The sequence below is a fragment of the Prionailurus viverrinus genome, chromosome D1 (genome assembly GCF_022837055.1).
Source record: "Prionailurus viverrinus isolate Anna chromosome D1, UM_Priviv_1.0, whole genome shotgun sequence".
In the NCBI taxonomy this organism is placed as follows: domain Eukaryota; kingdom Metazoa; phylum Chordata; class Mammalia; order Carnivora; family Felidae; genus Prionailurus; species Prionailurus viverrinus.
This window is the reverse complement of record NC_062570.1, coordinates 82,442,337-82,462,074: the sequence shown is the minus strand read 5'-3', so window position 1 is coordinate 82,462,074 and position 19,738 is coordinate 82,442,337. Positions and strand designations below refer to the sequence as shown.

Here is a 19,738-nt window from a genome sequence, read left to right as displayed (position 1 = left end):
GGCAATCAAACTCACAGAACACAATAGGATTGAATGTGTCATTATATTTATTTACATTTATAGAAGGATAGAAGTCAAGAAAAATAGTATTTTTCCCAGGGGGAAGCCCTAAAGCTATATATGTACACAGCTTCTTGTCTCTCCCCTTACCTACCTGGGATGCATGCAACAAATAGGAATAACTTCAATATGTATGTGGTTTGATTTAGCACAGAGAAGCCACTGCTTTAGCCCTTTTATATTGTTCCTGTCACGTAAGGCCAAGGCTTGTATGTCTACCTATAGCATCTCAGTGAAGAACTCTCACTAATCAGAAATTTCACAGTAAATAAGACAGATTGTTGTCTCTTACATGTAACATTCCACATTTGTCTAAACTCAGACTGTGTCCAAGGAAATTATGCTGTGAGAAGGAAGAACTGAAGTCTTCTGTCTTCCCAGGAAAGCATTTATATGTTTAGGTTCTGGGCCTGATCTCACAGGTGGTTTAGCAAGGCATAGAATTCTAGACTGAGAGTGATTTCCTGTCAGCGATTGGTAGATACTGCTCCATTGTCAACTAGTATCTATAGTTGCTGCTGTGAAGTCAGCTGTCTGCCTAATGGTCATTCCTATAAGAATCTGATTTTTCTAATAGATTTTCATATTTTCTCCTTATTTTTAATTTCATGAGGATGCATCCAAGTATTCGTTTATTTTTATTTATCCTTCTTAAGACAAAGGTCACATTTTTAATCTGAGGATTTGCGTCATCAACTCTAAAAAGTGCTTAGCGAATGTCTCTTCAACTGTTGCTTCTCTTCTTCCCTGTATTCTAACTTTTTGGAGCTTCTGCTAGACCTAAATTTTACCACCTCAATCCATCCTCCAATTCTCCAAACTGCTTTCTTCAGTTCTACTTTATTATTTACTAATTCTCTCTTTGATTGTGTCTTTTATAACGTTTATACAAACTTACTTCCAGAATCTCTAGTAGCTTATTTCTAGATCTGCTAGTTATTGCTTTTTTCCTACATGTTTTGTTCCATATTTTCTTATTCTTTATTATGAATGTTTTCTTTCCTTTACCTTGTTGGTGAAAGTCTAAATACCTTACCAAATCTAAAAACTTTTTCAGATTGTTCAACTATTTTCACTTCATCTGAAAAAGACTTTCACTACTTTATTTTGGTAGCTATCTTTTCTTAGCATTTTTTCTTTGTAAATTGTGTAAATTAAATTATATTTTCAGATTTATCTTGAGTAGGACAAAGGTTTGTCAATCATTTATGGGTTTCTTCCTCCAACCAGTCTCTCTCCTTTCTTTCCTTTCCTGTTGTTTTTTAGTTGTCTTCATCCAATGCAGACAGCCTCCCAAGCTAAAATTAAATCTTATTTTGTTATATCGGATATCCTGTCCCATAAGGATAGGCTAATGTGGCAGGAATCATGACATTGGAGCTCTAGTCACTGGTTAATATCCTGGCTTCAAAGTTATATCTGGATCTTCTCTCGGATATTCAGTAATAGTAGACAGAAGTTTTGGGCTTTTTAAAAGCTTTCTTTAATGGAACGGTACTGCACCCCATGCTCTAAATTCAAACAATAATCCCAGTTCTGATCCCCACTTGCTTGGCACCTTTAGAACCTGTCACCCCATGGGAACTGAAAACTAGTGGCCTCTGCCTCTTTATAGTGCCAGAGCCTAGCAGACCCTCAGCTACAGTCCCACTTATTGCTTTGCATTCCCGTTTGCTTTTTCGCCCAAAGAAACATTGATTTTGGTCTTTAGATTATTTTTATCTTTTAAATTTTCTCTTTTATTATTTTTTCTATAATAACTGTTACCCAAAGAAGGGGGTAGCTCAAATGTTGAAACTTCGTCTTGAACAGAATTACAGTAGACCTCATTAGACAATATAAAATGTATTCCACTTCCTTAGAAACATTTTTTTTAAAGATACATTTAGTAAGACAATGGAAATATACTTTAGAGGTGGTTCTTCCCAAGTAGACATTTCTTTACCATTCCTGCACAAAACCAGATAGCATATTACTTAAATGTCATTCAATGATGACATTTCTAATGGTATTAGAGTTGTAGTCTAAATAAATTTTTAAACTTGGTTTAAGGTTAAAATGTAGAGACTGAATGGTTAGCTTCAAATATCCCTCAAATATCACTCTTCTCAGCTAAGCTTTTTGACAGGGCTGAATTTCAGTCAGTCCAAGATTGAGCTCTTTAGAGGAAGTGAAGACATTGTGTTGATTGAAAAGAGATCCATATGCTTTAGGCATATGTTTTAAACTGTCAGGTGGCAAGGCTGACATTCTGTTATAAAAATTCAGGAGCCTGACTTGTATTCTCACCCCAGCAGAAGGCCTTCTCACCCCCCAAAGTGAGCCATAGTAGTGCCTGTGAAAAAGCTAAACTTTTTATTTAAAAAGAGCTTCAAATCCTCTCAAAGTCTTGGTAGAAACCTCACTTGAGGTTTTCCATAGCACAGGAGGAATTTTCTAGGACCCAGAAGGAAAATATTGAATAAAGAAGACCTTAGTTCAGAGGGACTTTTAAAAGGAAGGGACACACATGTCCTCTTTTTTTTCAAAGTTGAATTCAAAAAGGAACCTCCATGTGCCCACCTTACACTTAGTTCTGAGGATGGAGTGATGATGGTGAATTGGTTCCTATCCCTGAAGGATTAGAACAAGACTAGAGGCAGAGATAGAAGCCAGGAAATGACTAGTCATCATGAGACGTAAAAAGACCAAGCTAAGGCAGTAAGAATGTAGAAGAGATAAGGAAGGTTTAAAATGTATTTAAGAAACAGAATTCTGATCTATTGGAGAGTAAGGATACAAAAAGATTTTTATAATTCCAGAATGATTCTTACATCTTTTTTTGCTTATTGACAGAGGTGACTGATAGGACCTTCAATCAGCCCAAAAATATGGGAGGAAAATAAGGAAAAGGAGAAGTAAGGCAAACAGTTCAGCTTCTAGATAGATTGAACTTTAAGTGTTTGGGAGACATCCAGATGGAAGAATCTAGGGGGCAGTGTATATGCAGTAGGTTTCAGGACAGAAACTATAAATTTGGGAGTCATCAGCATATAGGGATATAGAATAAACAGAGAAAGAACTCTAAAGGGGACATCAGGAGAAAGTTATCACTTTTTATTCCATCAAAAACTTCTCAGTTGGGATAAATGGATAAAAATCAGAGTTGGCATTTTTTAATATCATTAAGCCACAGAACACCCACCACCCTTTTTTACCTTTGTTGTATCTTGAAATCGGCTCAGCACATTTCAAGTGCTGACAAAATTACCAAGTAACCTGAGAAGTTGGATTCGGAACTGCATTCAATCTCTGAAATACGTTAACTGCTAGCAAAGAGCTCAGTCTGAGAGAGAGATCATGGAATCCCACAGAGTTTCAGTCCATGATATCAAAAGAGAATGCAAATCCAAGTAAGCAGTATCTTTCATATGTGGACCAAAAAAGGAGATATGGGGAGGTTCTCCAACTGCTTCATAGAGAGTCATCAGGAGGTAGCAGGGCCCCAGGGATCAGGCAAAAATAGGAGAGCAGGTTAAGAGACGATTCAGGTAGGAATATCAACAATGGGAAGAATCCAGGAACAAGACAGACAATGTATTATCAGAACTGTAGTACCTGGAGCTTTGGGGCTGGATCTCAGAAAAAAGGAATTAAAACACCTAGTAAAATACTTCCTCAATAGTACTCAAATCCATGACCTCTTTTCATTTTCGCTGCTGCTGTTTTGGTTCAGGCCACCATCGCCTCTTGCCTGAATTACTGAAACAGCCTCTTACTGGATCATTCTGCCTCCAGTTTTGCTCTCTCATCTTGAGCCCACTCTTATCACTGCAACTGGAGTGACCCTTTAAAAGTATAAATCTGGGGCACCTGGGTGGCTCAGTCAGTTAAGCATCCAACTTTGGCTCAGGTCATGATCTCACACTCCGTGAGTTTGAGCCCTGCATCAGGCTCTGTGCTGACAGCTCAGAGCCTGGAGCCTGCTTCAGATTCTGTATCTCCCTCTCTCTCTGTCCCTCCCCCACTCATGCTCTGTCCTCTGTGTCTCAAAAATAAATAAAAACATAAAAAAATTTTTTAAGTACAAATCTGATCATATCACACCCACCTTCCATTTTAAAACCATTCCTTGTAACCCTATTTCTCATGCAATAAAGTCTGAATCCGTAATGTGACCTTAAGTTTTTTTATGAACTGGTCCCCATTCACTTCTTAATTCTGTTTATTACCATGTCGCCAAATATTCAGTGGTCCAGACAAACTAAATAATGAGCAGTTCTCTAAACTTTACCTCTCCTCCAGGTCTTTGTAAACTGCTGCTTCCCCTGCCTAGAATACTTTTCAATTTCTTCATTTGTGGATGCCTTCCCTCCTCACATCTCAGCTGACATATCACATCCATGCAAATCAGAACAAGTTGAGGGCCTTAGCCACATGCTCCCAGAGCATCACATATTTTCTGTCATACATTGTCCTGTACTGTTGTAATTCTCTCTGGCTAGCTCCCCTATGCATTACAAGTTCCAGGACAGTAAGGGCTGTTTGTTTATCATTTGATCCTCAGCACTTATGCTGTATTCTTAAAAATGGTCGGCAGCTATTTGTTGGTTGGATATTTCATTTTCTTTTTTTTTCCTTTAAGTTTTAAATATTTATTTATTTTTTAATTTTTTGACACTTACTCATTTTTGAGACACAGAGAGAGACAGAGTGCAAGTGGGCGTGGAACAGAGAGAGAGGGAGACACAGAATCTGAAGCAGGCTCCAGGCTCTGAGCTGTCAGCACAGAGCCTGACACAGGGCTCAAATTTGTGAACTGCGAAATCATGATCTGAGCTGAAGTCAGATGCTTAACCAACTGAGCCACCCTGGAGCCCCTTAAATATTTGTTAAATACTTATTTATTTTGAGAGAGAAAGAGAGCATGAGCAGGGGAGGGGAGAGACAGAGGGGGAGACAGAGAATGCCGAGCAGGCTCCATGCTTCAGAGCAGAGCCTGATGCAGGGCTTCATCTCATGACCCTGGGATCAGGACCTGAGCTGAAATCAAGAGTTGGAAGCTTAACTGACTGAGCCACCCAAGCACCCCAAATACTTCATCTTCCCACTGAACTACAGAATCACGGGTTATGGCTGGAAAGGTATCCTCTCCATTACAGCTGATTTAGTACAGTGACTGAGGTGGAGCTAGGATGGCAACAGTCAGGAGCTCCAGCTGAAGAGAAAGGAGGACTGCCCAAACCCTAGTGTCTTTGTATCCTGTTCTTTACTGTATAGGCCTCAGGAAAAAACAAGTTCGTGTCTGCCTATAGAGGGCTTACATTATCTTGTATGAGGGACCTCTCTTTTCTAGTTCATAATCTGTGGGATTTGACACGACAGTCAAACTCTAAGGTTGGCCCTTGACCCCCAAATGATCAATTAGAATATGCTATTCCCTACATTCTGTCAAAGCTCACATGACCTTAGATGGGCCAATGAGAGCCTTCCACGGGACTTTCGCTGGAGCAAAAATGAAATCTTTCTGCAGACAGTGTAAATTAGTACAAAGAAGGCTACAATTGTGATCTACCTAAATAGAGTAATAGATGACTTGTGACATAAATAAATAATGAAACCGTTTAAAATAATGAGATCTCTGGTTGATTGTTCAGTGACTGACGTTACATCATTTTATAAGTTTATTTGTTTATTTTGAGAGAGAGCGAGCAAGTGAACATCCAAGCAGGCTCTGCCCTGTCAGTGCAGAGCCTGACACAGGGCTTGAAGTCATGAACTGTGATATCATGACCTGAGCTGAAATCAAGAATGAGGCATTCAACTGCCTGAGCCACCCAGGCACCCCCAAAGTTATATATGTTTATGCATATACTGTATTACACAGATGTATATGTATATATCATTCAAATTCTATTTATGTAGATAGAGTTAAGTAACAGAAAAGCTATGAGCATGATTGTATTAATACTATTTCTGGCTCATACGTAGAGTACATATAACAAAGTTACCAGACATAAGACTGAATAGCACAGTTTCTAGAAAAATTATCCTTGTATTTTTAGGATGTGGTTGTTAGGTAGACTTCATAAAGCAAGACCACTACTTAGCAGTGAGAAATAGCTTTTCTCCCCCAAGGGAAATGATGTTTCCACTAGGCAGAAGTTAATCTCCAGGCAGGAAATACGGCAGGCCTTAGGATCAGATAAAGGGTTGACAAACTTTTTCTGTAAAGATCCAGATAGTAAATATTTTTGGCTCTCTGGGCCATACTGCCTCTGTCACAGCCTTTCAGTTCTGCCGCTGTAGTGCGAAAGCAGTCATAGACAATATGTAAATAAATGAGTGTGGCTGTGTTCCAGTAAAATTTTATTTACAAAAACAGACGGACAATGGGTTTGGCCCCTGAGTCATAGTTTGCAGACGCCAGGACCATGCGAATAAAAGCCTTTCTTTCTGTGAGACCAGTTGGACTGGAATGCTGCATGCAGAGACACTCAGAGGAGTTCCACTGCTGAGAGTAAGCTGTCCTTGTACAGGGAGAAGGCAGGATTCTGTGGCTGTGGAAGTGCGGAAGATGATGGCCAGAGGGGAGGGCAAGCTTACGGATGTGATAAGGCCACCCTCCAGCTGCAGGAGCTGATGCTGGTCTTCTACTAGAACTAGAAAGCAAGCTATTTACACCTGACAGTAGCCGTGCTGACAGGACCGGTGGGAGACGGGAGCAGTGGGAATGCATAAAGACTGTGGTGGGGTCACAGAAGGTGGCAATGAGCAAAGATGGGCTCAGAAGAGCGGTAAACCATGAGCCAAGCAGGGCAGGAAACAGCACAACGATGAAGATGAAAAGCTCAAGCAGGAAGAACCCCAGAGACCTATCCTGTGCCCATGGAAACAGTCAGAAATAGCTGGATGACACTCTGAGGGGGCCAACGTTCAAGCCCTAATAATCTGTAGAGCGAAAGGAGTTGCAATTGTATTTGCTGTCCCTGGCTAATGAGGCCAGAGACAGTGGGGCTATTTACTTATATAATAGCCAATAGCTTCTAGGAATTCAGGAGTACTTTGAATTGAATTGGAGTCTCATTCATCACAACAACATCTATATTCATTTGGAAAATACTAGTACATAAACATGCAAAACACGTTTTTATTCAGACTGAGATTAGCATGCAGATTCATGGATTTACTACACCCATCTCCTCCCCAACCCCCACCACCAGGGGTTCAAAGGTTGGTGCCATTTGGGGTAACAAAAGTCCAAAGAAGAGAGAGTGCTAATGCTATTTAGGAAGGAACCTGCAGATCTAGCTGAAGAACTAGAAAACAAGCCCTCGATGCCCTTCAGGATCTGCCCTGCTACACATTTAGCTTCATCTCACAACAATGTCCGTGTGGCTTTCTTTGCTCCAGCCTTACTGGCCTGCTTTTGGTTCTCAGGGAGCACCTTTTCCTCTTCTTCCTCAGGGCCTTGCAAGTGCTATTCCTTCTGCCTGGAACACTCTTCCTTATCCCCACTTTCACCTTTGCTTAGTATACTCTGAGGCGTCCTCCAGACCAGGAAATGCCATCTTATGTTCCAGTGGCATCATGGCATAAGAAAGCCCTGGTCTGTAGGTCAGGGCAACTTGTTTCTAGTCCTCAATCAACCTCTATTTAGCTGTGTATTTTGGGTTACTTTATCGTCTCTGAAAATTAACTGACATGTTAGGAAAACAGCTAGAAGTGTCACCTGTACCTAACCCAAAGAGCAGTCAAAGAATTCTAGGAGAAAACAGTGAAGAGTGCTTTGAAGAGTAGAAGGCGCTGTATTTGGAAACCTCCACAAGGACCTTTCTAGTGCTCAGCCCAAAGCTCCCTCTCAGGCTGTTCCTCACATGCTCTTTTCCTCTTCACAGTAGGTGCCAGAGATTCAACTTGCTTTCCTCTCCTGTGATGACTGCCATTGACCATGGGTAGACACAGAAAAATGTTCACCTTTAGCCCAGAAGGCTGACCTATGGCCTGTGTAGTTCTGATAAGGACCAAATACAGACAAAATATGATTACTACATTCTTTTTTTTTTTAAGTTTATTTATTTATTTTGAGAGACACAGAGATAGTGCAAGTGGGGTAGGGGCAGAGAGAGAGAGAAAGAGAGAATTGCAAGCAGGCTCCAAACAGTCAGCACAGAGCCCGATGTGGGGCTCAAACCCATGAAGCTGTGAGATCGTGACCTGAGCTGAAACCAAGAGTTGGACGTTTCACCTACTGAGTCACCCAGGTGCCCCTCATTGCTATGTTCTTAGAGGGTCTCATGACTTCCTGTATATCTCAACAATAGGTAATATCAAGCTGAATAATAAGCACCAGAGAAACTTTATGAAAGTTGTTTTTACCAGTAGAAATTAGAAGACAGATATGATCTAATACTCCCTGCACATCCCCTCCCCCTTAAGCACTAAGCAGATATACAGCAAAAGTGCAACTCTTTCTGCCCTGGGCTACTTAAACCTATGACGTTGCAGCGTACAATGTCTCATGAATTCTTTCTTGACTATTGTACATGGCAACCTACAACCCTGCCATTCACTCAATCCCTTGGAATCATGTTGCTCCAAGGCTGGTTGCTGTCCCTACCCATGATTGTATTTGATGACCGAAACACACAAATTGTTTGACTGCTAACTACCTCTGAGAAGCCAAAATAGCGAACTTGGTGTTACCAGTCCCAGAGCTGTGGCAATATTTTATATTTCTCCCATCTGCAGTTCATTTCAGAGTAACTGAAACAATCTTGCGCCTCCATCTTCTAGCTTTCTTCTCAAAGGTGAAGTTCAACAAAACTTCCTTCTCTTTTTGACCATGATGTTAGCAAAATCCCTGAGAACTCTTCCTCCAGGATGTTCCTCTTTGTTGACAGAGAATGTCATCTGAGAAGAAAGGTTGTCCCCATCTCTTAGGTACAGTTTAGAACCTGGAAGGCTCTAGCCTGGGTGATTCCATGGAGCCTTGGCCCACGTGGGAAATACCTGAAAGGAGAGAGAAAATACACAGCTCATGTGCTGGCACTCCCTGTGCCAGTACCTCCATGCACATGGCTAAAGGAGCACAGTGCTCTTTCCAGCTGATCCCAGCCTGAACTCAGAGTTCTACTCAGGCCAATGCTCAAGACAGCCATCATCAGTCAAGAGCTGGCAAGTGAGATAAAGCCAATTAGTTGTAAATACCAGTGAGGCAGAACCTTTCTCCCAAGGTTCAGTCTTAAAGTACTCAAGCAACCTTTTATATACAGCCTTCTGTTGTGCCAGAATTGGAAAGTGGCCTTCGTTCTGTAAATTTATATGTACTTGGGCTCCCTGTGATGGTGTTCAGTTCAGATTGGTAGGCTGCTTTAAGAAAATATTATTAAATGGAGAAATTCTGTTTGGGGTGAAAATTTATAGGCTGAAATGGTCCATATGAGGTGATTTTGTCCTTTCTCCAAGGCAATCCTCCACTTTATTTTCTATGTTTGCTGTTTAGGTGCTAGGAACCAAGATTTTTGCAGCCACCATTGGAGGCCATCACAATTCCTTTCTCATATTTTTCCTTGCTGGTAGAATCAGATTTCACTTGGTATTCCTAGGGCTTTATTTGGTCTTTGGGGCAATGTGTCCATTCTGATTACTTGGTGCTATGCTTTATCTGATGTTGAATATTTTGAATATCACTCTGTAGTTGTCCACCCTCTGTATGGTCCTGTGTCCAGAGAAGGAGCCCCCCTCACTGCCAGAAGTGAATTGCAGTTTTTCTAAGCCAAAGTGACCTCATTCCCCTTGCCAGTGATTGGTTTAGGCATTCACATGTAGCCCCATGTAGTAAGTCTAGTGGGAAAGCTTCTGGGAAAATGTCTTTAGTATTAAAAAGAGAAGTCCAAAGGGCTTCACAATAAAGTTGGCAGATTAGATACATGTATTCCCCACTGGCCCTTTCCAAATCCCCAATAAAAAGACAGTAAATGAAAATTCCTTTAAGGCATAGTCTGTAAAAACAAAGAAACTAAGAGAGGAAAGAAGACGAACAAAATTTTTAAAGCTAAAATTTTTAAATGTAAGAACTGACTTAGCAGACCCAAAAATGCTGAATCCTAAGCCATCAGTGCAGAAAGTTGAAAGAAAAAAAAAATTTCACAAGAATACCCCAAAGTATCAGAAAGAGGAAATTCTAGTCACAGGGTAAAGACCAGACTGAACACAAAAGGATTTTTAAAAATCTGTTAAAGTGGGGGGCGGGGGTGGGCACGGAAAGAGACTTACAGCCCCCCTCTGTACATGTAGTAATTCCTCTCCCCACACTAAGAAGTCACATTGCAGAAGGAATCAGGGGATCTCTTGCTTTAGGAACACGGAGCAAAGCTGAGGATAGGTTGGCATACTGAAAACAAGGAGACTGAGTAAAATTCCACACACTGCACGTTAAGATCCTCAGACCTCTTCCATAAGTTGGGTTCCCAAAATGCTGCCACTCAGGATTATTCCCTTTAGGCAGGAGACTGGAGGATTCTTCTTTGGGTAATCTGTTCAACTAAGGGGAAAAAAAAAATCAATGATCATGTTATCAAGGTTTGCTCCAGTAAGTCTACCCAGCCTGATCACAAGGCAGTGCAGGTGACAGTTGACAATGCCCACACTGTGTAAAGTGTTTCTAGTTAGCTTTTGAGTGGTCCTTTCTTCATTAAGATTAGGCTGCAAACGATCATCAGACATTTGAGGAAGGCTCTGACATGAAGGGCAGAGTCCAGACAGAATATAGAAATATAGAATATAGAATTCTATATAGAATATAGAATTCTGTATAGAATATAGAAAATCAATTTGGAAGACACAGCTCTGATACAGGGAGAAAAAATTTCAAAGAACTATCACTGATGTCCTCAGAGAGATAAGAGTACATTTTGCATCTGTAAAACAAGAACAAGATGGGTTTTTGTTTGTTTGTTTGCCTTTTTTGTTTCATTTTTACCAAAGAGGTACGGAAGACAGTCAAAGGACAGGAAAGATCTCTTGAAAGTTAAAAATAAGACAGATGAAAAGTTTCAATAAAAGGGTTAGATGACAAAGCTGAGGAAATCTTCCTAAAAATAGAGAAAAAAGTTAAAAAAAATAATAGATGGGGGGGGAGGGCAATAGAGCAAAAAAGATCCAACATCCAAGTAATCAATTTTTTAGAAAAGAGAAAGAAAACCTACAGGGGTAGATATTAATGCAAGAATTTTTTTAGAAGGTCCCAGTACTTAAGGTCATAAGTTTCCAGACTGAAGGGTTTTACTGAGTGCCAAACGATAATGAAAAAAGGGGGGGTTCACACCAAGGCACATCATTATGAAATTTCAAAACACTGGAGACAAAGAGAGTCTATTACAAAGGTGAGGAAAACCTCAATTACATACTAAGGATCAAGAATCAGAATGACACTTGACTTCTCTACAGTAATACAGGAAGCTGGGAAGTTGCCTTCAAACCTCTGAGTGAAAATCACTTCCAAACTATAATCTATACTCAGAGAAACTATCAAATATTAGGATAAAATTAAGATGTTTTCGGGGCGCCTGGGTGGCTCAGTCAATTAAGCATCCAACTTCGGCTCAGGTCATGGTCTTACGGTTCGTGAGTTCAAGCCCCGCATCCGGCTCTGTGCTGACAGCTCAGGGCCTGGAGCCTGCTTCAATTCTGTGTCTCCTTCTCTCTCTCCTCACACTATATGTCTCTCATAAATGAATAAATGTTAAAAAAATTTTTTTTAAATTAAGATGTTTTCAACTATCAATGTCTCAAAAAATTTGTTTCCCATGTACCCCTTCTCAGAAAGGGACTGCAGAATTTAGTCCACCAAAACAAGGGAATAAACCAAGAAAAGTGAAAATAAGAAATCTGGGAAGCAGGGGCTTCAACATAACAAACAGACCCAGGAAACTCCAGGATGACAGAGGAGACTTCAGGGTACCTCCTGAGCAGCAAGCCTTAGGTATCACAGAACCTGCTTGGGACTCTCTCTCTCTCTCCCTATGCCCCTTCCTTGCTCATTCACACGCTCGCTCTCTCTCTCTCAAAATAAATAAGTAAACCTTAAAAAAAAACCCTACAGCACCATTCTTTAAGAAAAAACATAAAAATAAATAAATTGCTTTCATTTGAGTTTTCTGTTCCTTGTGTCCACAATCATCCAGTTGATATGGAGACTCAAGCTTCTTCAAAAAAGAAAGGCTAGGGTTCTTGACCCCACTCTGAAAACCCATCACCAATTTACATAGCTCCCTCATTAGTCACATGAACATTTTACTCACTTTCTCTCTCCTGAATCTAGACAATCTTCTGTCTTCCACCACAGCTTCTTCTGGTCACTCACTTGCCTGCTACTTTTTAAGCTAATGACTGGTCACCGCCCTTCTCTATTTCATGGCTGCTTTTCAACTTCTGCTCCCACTGTTAAAATGCATATTGTCTAGTGATTTCTTGAGAAAGGAAATAGGATAGGTCCAGCTCATATTTTAAGGCCAGGCCACATGGTGTCTCTGATGTTTCTTATTGGTTCCCTGCAGTTACAATTCCTATCCTTGGTCCACCCAGCAGGTGTTGGGAGAAGAGAGGCACTGGGGTCATGGTGATATAAGAATGGCTCCCTAGACCCATCTACCACCTCACCTGAAGATTACTGAGGGTAGGAAGAAGACACGTCTTTTTAGAATGGGCTATGGAATAGATTGATTTAATTAATTTCAGATAACTGGTTGCCCTTTTGAAATATCAAAGAGAGAGAGAGAGAGAGGGAGGGTGGGAGAGAGAAAGAGAGAAAGAGAGAAAGAGAATACACCAACTCCTTTAATGGCCCATTCCTTCTATACTACCTCACAAGAAAGGCATTTTAAAGCCTAACCACATCCTCTTGCTACAATCCTTTTCTCTTGCGGCCTCATTGGAAATGAGATATGGCGCTTCTCACCCCTTCTCTGGTATCCATTCTGGAAATATTATACCCCTGGGGTAGTCTCATCTCCAGGGAAGAGAGATCTCATTTCTTTACATTGTCATTTTAAGGACTAAAGAAAAAATATCTCATTCATCACATTTATAAAACTTATCTCCACAAAATGAATGTGTTGATCAGTTTTTGTTCAACAGTAATGAAGATATTATGCAAATACCAAAGGCATTATTTTAACTTATGGCATTTTTATTCATAGACTATGTACTGAATACAGTTTAAATATGCAAATATTTTATCCTTCCATTGATCACAAAATACAGAGTCATTTTCTGTGGGGAGCCAGAAATTCCTGATGAGTAATAGAATAATATGTAAGGTATGCATATAGACTCATAGTACATTATACACACACACACACACACACACACACACACACAAAACTAATACGCCTTTAAGTTCATATAAATGTTATGGTAACTTAATGTATGTATATCTATTCTAGATAATGTTATTCTACCTTATGTAGAATAACATAAGGGAAGCTTGAGTATGTGTAAATAGATATCTTAGGAGAGGGAGAGAAGAAAGTGGAATCTTTAAATACAGGTATTAATCTGTTCTAAAGACATATTAGCATTTTATTTAATGTTTATTTTTGAGAGACAGAGAGACAGACCATAAACAGGGGAGGGGCAGAGAGAAAGAGGGAAACACAGAATCCGAAACAGGCTCCAAGCTCTGAGCTGTCAGCACAGAGCCTGATGCTGGGCTTGAACTCACAGACCACAAGATCATGGCCTAACCTGAAGTCAGACGCTTAACTGACAGACACCCAGGTGCCCCCATATTAGCATTATATCTTAAATATATATTTTAATAAACCTTTAATACTAACCCTGTGGCAGCCCAGCAAAAATATAATATTGGCCTGGCAGTGGGGTCACGGCTTAGCCAAGAATTTCATTATAAGAGCTAGAAATGTTGTGCCAACTCTATTTTTTAAAATCTTAGATTCCTTTGGAGTAAATGAAAGGAAATTACTTCTGGATAGTCTAATTTAAGTGCTCTGGAGTGGAGCCCAGGCCAGGCACATACGCTTTTTTTTTAAGTTCTGTAGCTGATTTTACAGTCCAGCCAGGGCTGCAGACCACTGGGACTCATTAGTGAGCTTCTGGGTCTACCCAGGAATTTTACTTCCAGGGAAGAGGTAACTGAATTACAATCCCATAAACAATTAAAAAAAAAAAAAGTAATGACTGGAACAGAAACTTTTTTGAGAGTTGCAACCATGATTCCTCACAAATGAGTTTTATAGAATATTTTCTGTTCATGTGCATTTCTAAGTGCACATACACTAAATACCTAAGTTACAGCAACAATTGATACAAGGAATATAATGTGCACTCCTTGCCCTGTCACGCCCTTCCTGACTATGGAGTCCACAAGTAAATCTGCAACAAACAAATGAGGTAGGCTTTTTTCAGCTTTATTTTGACATTTTTATCTAGCAATTTTTTAAAAAGGGATGGATGAATAAAAAGCATTGGAAGCACAGCCTCCAACATCATAAATTCTCAGGGGCAGGAAGATGAGAGATCCTACTACTTCCTTTTTCTAAGCTTAAGTCATCTCTCAGAACATTATAATCCCCTCATCATCGTAGAGAAATTCAATCAGCGGCTTACTCATGCTGCTGCCTGAGTCTAAGACACTTTTGCTTCTGTAACTGCTTTCTCCCTGTCCTTTCTGCCTTCCAGTCTCCCCTCCTCCCACTGACCTAGTCTGCTGTGGACATTGATGCCACTTGACAATGCCTGTGCCCTGCCCCCCAGTCTCCCAGTATAATGTGCCTCTCCATTTATATCTTTAGTATTGTCTCATCAGTTACCCCAGTTGAGCTCAGGCCTCTGCATTCAACTGTAAATATCTCTACAATTCCCACTGAGGGGCCTGGCCATATCATCTGAAACCACATAAAGATCAATTTACAAATGACAGGAACTATTTGTGTCCAAAAATGTTGGCTTGTATTGTCTTTAACCATTTCCTAAAGAAAAGAGCTATACTCCTAATCTAATTAACAATAAAAGTAAAATTTAGCATTTATTAAACAGTTCATTTACTAAGCCTAGCACTACAGGAAGTGCATATGTATTCTCTTCAGCACTCACATATTACCTATTTTTCACGTGAGGGAATTGAGACTTAGAGAGGTCAAGGAACTTATTTAAGGTTATACCACAGGTAGGTAACTAAATGAATTCAAGCAGAGATACATCATCTAACTTAAAGACCCCCTCATGTTTCTTGATTATGTTCCTAAACTTAGTCTTGAAGGCCATCCATTCTCCCCTCTAATTTATCTTCCAGCCAAACTCCAGCCAAATTATCCTACTTCCTGTTCTCCCCAAACACCATCTGGAATTATGGCAAGGGAACAATCTCTTTCACTAGAGTAAATGACAGAAACTTTCAGAGTTTTACTAGAGAATTGTAGAAGGATAGTGTCCAGGTCAGAGGATAATAAAGTATCTGTTCAGAGCTATCTGCTCACCCCAATGTTTTTCTGCCAGAGGCCTTGTTTTGTTTTCAATTTCTTAAAAACATTTATTTATTTTTGAGAGAGAGAGTGCAAGCAGGGTAGAGGCAGAAAGAGAAGGAGACACAGAATCCGAAGCAGGCTCCGGGATCTGAGCTGTCAGCACAGAGCCTGACATGGGGCTCCAACTCACAGACAACAAGATTATGACCTGAGCTAAAGTTAGACGCTTAACCGAGCCACCCGGTGCCCAGGCCTTGTTTTGTTTTCAAAGGCAGTCCAGGGGTGCCTGGGTGACTCAGTTAGTTGAGCGGTTGAGTGTCTGAATTTGGCTCAAGCCATGGTCTCACAGTTTGTGAGTTCAAGCCCCGCATTGGGCTCTCTGCTGTCAGCACAGAGCCTGCTTCATTCAGATCCTCTGTCCCCTTCTCTCTCTGCCCCTCCCAGCTCACTCTCTCTCTCTCTCTCTCTCTCTCAAAAGTAAACATTTAAAAAAAGGTAGTCTGTTTCTTTATACCTCTTCTTTCTGTTTATACCAAGTCTACACATCTCTCAAGACCATAGTCATACCCTCTGCATGATGTATTGGCAGCCCATTTACCACTAGGGAAGGTAATTCCCCTTTTCCCATAATTTCTGGTTCACCAACTACACAAATGCATTTAGAAAGGGACCAGATATGAGGTTGTGAGTCTTTGCTATATGTGTACTCTACTTGTGGTGGTCAATAGGTTTATGTTAACAGGAGGATTTGGGAACCAGCAAAATATGGGAAGCAGATTAAGCATAACCTTGGTCAAGTGACTTCATTTCTGAGCCTCGGTTTCCATAATCTTTCAAATGAAGAGGCTAGGCTAAATCAACTCAGTTCTTATTCCTTGCACAGTATTTATAGCTTCCATTGTATGCAACACTGCTCAATTAGCAGGGCTGAAACGACTTACTAATTTTGAGTCTTGCAACAAAAAAGGTGTATCAAAACCCTAAACACACATAACTACTAATCGGCTTCAAGTTTTGCCAGAAATGAAAAACTTCATTGAAATTCTGATTTACCTTAGCTTAGTGATTTGACGTGAGAATAATCTTCACACCAAAACCTTACTCAATAATCCAAATCCAGGGGCACCTGGATGGCTCAGCCGGTTAAACATCCAATTTCAGCTCAGGCCATGATCTCACATTCAAGCCTCGCAGTGGGCTCTGTGCTGACAGCTCAGAGCCTGGAGCCTGCTTCAAATTCTGTGTGTCTCCCTCTCTTTGCCCCTCCCCTGTTTGTATTCTGTCTCTCTCTCTTAAAAATAAATTAAAAAAAAAAAAAAAAAAAAAATATATATATATATATATATATATATATATATATAAAGAATCCAAATCCAGATAAGCTAAAGCTTTGTGAAAGTACTTTTGTTCCTCTCATTTACTCCTACAACTAGGTCCCTCTGGCTCTTGCCCCCACCACAACCCTAAAAGGGCTTCTGCAAAATCACCAGTGACCTCCCAGTGGCCAAACAAAATGTCTTTTCAAACCCTGTCTTCTCCTTGCCATGCCATGGGGATTTCCACCTCTTCCTTTCTTACTGAACTCTCTTGGCCTGCATGACCCATTTCTCTCCACTAGTGCCTTATTTCTCCCGCTGATCTCCTTCATGAGTTTTTTCTCATATTTTCCTGTAAATATTAGTGTCCCTGGGCTCTATCCTCAGTCCTTGTCTCAATCTATGCATTCTCCCCGAGTGATCTCATCTAAACCCCTAATTTCCTAAACAGAATTTCTCACCCTCCATTCCCTCTTGCATTTCACATGTGTATGTAACAAACATCTATACCAGAAATATCCCACAAATACATTAAGACCAATATATACAGAACTAAATCATTATATTTCATCCAAAAGATATATTCCAATTTCATTAATATGTACATGCATGTAGGGGTGCCTGGGTGGCTCAGCCAGTTAAGCATCCAACTCTTAATTTTGGCTCTGGTCATGATCTCATGGTTCGTGATTTAGAGCCCCAGGTCAGGTTCTGTGCTGACAGCTCTCTCACTCTCTCTCAAAAATAAACATTAAAAAAATACATGTACATGCATACATAATCATGTCCTCCATCACCATGTTCTCTTTTTCTCCCTTTTCTGTAGGTGACAGATGAATATAGGCAATCTAGGAAATAAATGCAACCAAAGAAACAAATGCAACCCAGAAAACCTTATTTCAAGTTCCCACTCCTTAAATCCTTCACACTAAAAATTCCTCAAGTAATTATTTTACTTTATTTTTAAATTAACATATATAATTGCCTTTTCGTATACAGTTCTATGAGTTTTAACACATGTATAGATCTACGTAACTACTTACCTCCACAATAAAAGTATAAAACAGTTCCATATTTTGCTCCAAAACATTTTCCTTATGTTATCCCTTTGTAGTGAGTCACTTTCCTTACTCCTTAGCCCTGGAAATAACTGACCTTTTCCTTGTCACTATAGTTCTGTTTTTTATAGAATGGCGTATGAATAAAATTATATAGTATGTAAACTCTTGAAAACAGCTTCTTTAAGCAGGTATAATGTCTTTTAGATCAATCCAAATTATTTTGTGTACAAATAATTCATTCCTTTTATTGCTGAATAGTATTTTTTTTTAATGGCTATTTATTTATTTTGAGAGAGAGAGAGACAGCAGGGGAGGGGCAGAGAGAGAGAGAGAGAGAGAGAGAGAGAGAGAATCCCAAGCAGGCTCCACACTGCTAGTGCAGAGCCCGATGTGGGGCTCAAACTCATGAACCAGGTCACGATCATGACCTGAACCAAAATCAAGGGTCAGATGCTTAACCAACTGAGCCAACCAGGCACCCCTGAATAGTATTTTGTTGTACAGATGCAACATTGTTTGTTTATACATTCACCCTTTGAAGGACATTTGGGTGTTCCCAGTTCTTGGTGATGATGAATAGAACTTCTATAAATATTCATGGACAGATTTTTATGTGAATGTAAGTTCACACTTCTCTAGGGCAAATTACCTAGGAATGGAATTGCTGGGTCATACGCTATATATATGTTTAACTTTGTAAGAAACCACCAAACTGGTATCTGGAGTAGCTATTTTCCTTGCTACCAACAATGTATTGAGTTTCAGTTGCTTTACATCTTCACCAGTACCAATCAATATATATATTTTTTAATTTTGCCCACTCTGATAGATGTGCCATAGTATCTCATTGTGGTTTTAATCCACATTTCCCAAATGGCTAATGAACTTTTTTTATATGCATATTTGCCATCCTTTTGTAGAAATTGTTTGGGAGATTTTAGTTCCTTTGTTCTCCCGTATAAATTTTAGAATTAACTTTTATATACCTTCAGACATCTGTTGGAATTTTTATTTGAATTGAGTTAAATCTATACAGAAACTTGAGAATTAAACTTTTGCTATGCTGAGCCTCCCAATTCATAAACACAGTGGGTTTTTTTTTTTTGAAAAAATGGATAGTTTTCTTACAGTTGAATTATGAAGAGTCCTTTTTATATTCTAGATACACACCCTTTTTTGGGTACGTAATTCGCAAATATTTTCTCCCAGTCTGTAGCTTGTCTTTTCTTTCTCAAAATAGTGCCTTTTGATAGAGCAAATGTTTTTTGCTCAAATAGAATTCACCAATCTTTTATGGATTGTGCATTTAGTATCACAACTCTTTGTCTAACTCCAGGTCACAAAGATTTTTCTGCCTATTTTTCTCTTTAAAACGTCATACATTTTATTTATTATTTTTTAAAATTATTTTTATTTTTTTAGACAGAGAGCAGAGGAGAGGGGCAGAGGGAGAAAGAGAGAGAGAATCTTAAGCAGGCTCAGTTGGTTGAGTGTCTTACTCCTGATTTTGGCTCAGGTCAGATCGTAGGGTCATGGGATCGAGCCCCACATTGGCTGAGCTGAAATCAAGAGTCAGACACGCAAATGACTGAGCCACCCAGGTGCACCTCCATATAAATTTTAAAATCAGCTTTTGTGTGTCTATAAAAATAATGATGAGATTTGATCTGCAGATCAATTTGGGGAGAGTTACATCTTTGCTATGCTGATTCTTTCAAATCATAAAACAGTACATATTTTCACTTATTTAAGTCTTTTTAAATTTATTTTATTACTTGTCATTTATTTTTGTAGTTTCAGCATACAGACTCTGTTCATGTATTTTTAGATTTAT

The 19,738-nt window shown here is 39.7% G+C and overlaps 1 long non-coding RNA gene across 1 annotated transcript in view; it reads right to left on the bottom strand.

The window, feature by feature from the left end:
* Positions 1–8,646: 8,646 nt before the first annotated feature.
* Positions 8,647–19,738, bottom strand: part of LOC125177202 (uncharacterized) — a 37,102-nt gene continuing 26,010 nt past the window's right edge. Inside the window, exon 2 of the long non-coding RNA XR_007156534.1 lies at positions 8,647–9,051. This is a non-coding gene — a long non-coding RNA (uncharacterized LOC125177202). The remainder of the gene's footprint in view (positions 9,052–19,738) is intronic.